The sequence below is a fragment of the Gavialis gangeticus genome, unplaced genomic scaffold, assembly GCF_001723915.1.
Source record: "Gavialis gangeticus isolate Ggan-Ray unplaced genomic scaffold, GavGan_comp1, whole genome shotgun sequence".
Classification (NCBI taxonomy): domain Eukaryota; kingdom Metazoa; phylum Chordata; order Crocodylia; family Gavialidae; genus Gavialis; species Gavialis gangeticus.
Window position 1 is genome coordinate 62,583,997 of NW_017729022.1, and position 1,516 is coordinate 62,585,512.

Sequence of the window (1,516 nt, forward strand, 5' to 3'; positions counted from 1 at the left end):
CCTCTTGGCCCTGCCCGGCGGGGCAGCAGCGCAGGTGAAGTGGCATCCGGGGAGCCTTGCGCCTGGTGCTGACCCCCCACGTGGCTTTGTGAGTGCGGGGAGCAGGGGTGGGGAGGCAAGGGGTGAAACCGCGCTTGCCCCAGGAGCCGGGCTGGACGGTAAGGGGTTAACCCCCCAGGGGCCAGGTGCATCCCGCTCCCTGGAGGTCGGGGCGGGCGAGTGTCCCCATGCCCACGCGCCTGGCTGTGGGGACCTGGCGCCCTGCGACCCCCTGCCCCCGTGCCAGGTGCTGGAGCCGGAGCAGCCCGGGGGAGTGTGGGAGGGCGCGTGGGCCTAGGTTGTTTTTGGAGGCGGTCCCCCTGCTTTGCCTTTCACTTGGGCGGGTGCGGGCTCCTCCTGGCAGCGGCAACCCTATAAAGGGTGGATTAGTGAGAGCGGCCTCGGCCTTGACGCCTCTTGCCTGGCAGCCTGCCCTGCGGAGGTGCAGGGGAGAGGCGGCAGCTGCGCTGGCACAGCTCTGCCCCAGGCGGCTTCTCTTCTCACTGTGGGCAGAGCCGGGGCACAACTGAGTGCTGAGCCCAGGAGAGCCCACTCCCCCTTTCCAGCCTGCTGGAGGTGCCTCAGGGGGCATGTGATATGGGAGTGCCAGCGCCTGTTTGCAAGGCTTGTTGTCCCGTTAGTCTCGTGGCGCTGTCCCAGTGTACCCGCCCTGCCTGAGCCATGCTGATGTCCACCAGCGTCCCTTCCCCCACCACCACTCTTAGCCCTGACCCTCGGCATCCCTGGCTGGATTTGCTTGGCTGGGCAGAGACTGCAGTGTCATGCTGAGCTCCTAGGTGACTTTGAGAGGTGCCTGACTCTGATTTGTCCAGCACATTGTTGCTTGGGGCATGAGACAATGTTTGAATCTCCAGGAGCAAAAAGCCTTTGCCTCAGCCCTTCTGTCGTTCCCCACCCCCTCCCAGGATAGGACGCCACAGGCAGACCCTTGCCCTTGTCCTGAGCTGCTGCCGCTTCAGCTTTAGCAGCCCACACAGCTCTCAGGTGTGGCTAACCATTTGCCTGTAATCCTCTAGGCACCAAATTCCAATGACGTTTTTTGGGGGGAGGAGTAGGGGCTGAATCCATGCATCCAGATCGTCCTCAAAGCCCTTTCCCCCATCCCCCTGCAGTGTTTCTCTCCCTGTCATCAAGGGTGTGTACATGTTTTCCCAGTCCCGGGCAGGCCCCCTGGTACCAGGACTGGCTGGGACCTCAGAGTTCTCTCATGTTGCCTCTCTTCTCTTCCTGCTGCTCTCCCAGGTCCTTTGGTGAGGGGTGATTGTACCTCCTCCATCATGTCTCAACGCAGCCGGCGCCTCAGGGCCACCCGCTATGACCAGGGTGATGAGGATGGTACTGGCAGCAGCAGTGGTGCATCCTCACTCTTGGGTGGCCAGCAGGTCCCCTTTAAGGACACTACCACCAGGTGAGTGTGAGAAGGATGGGAGGGGGAAGCTATATACCTCACATGTAA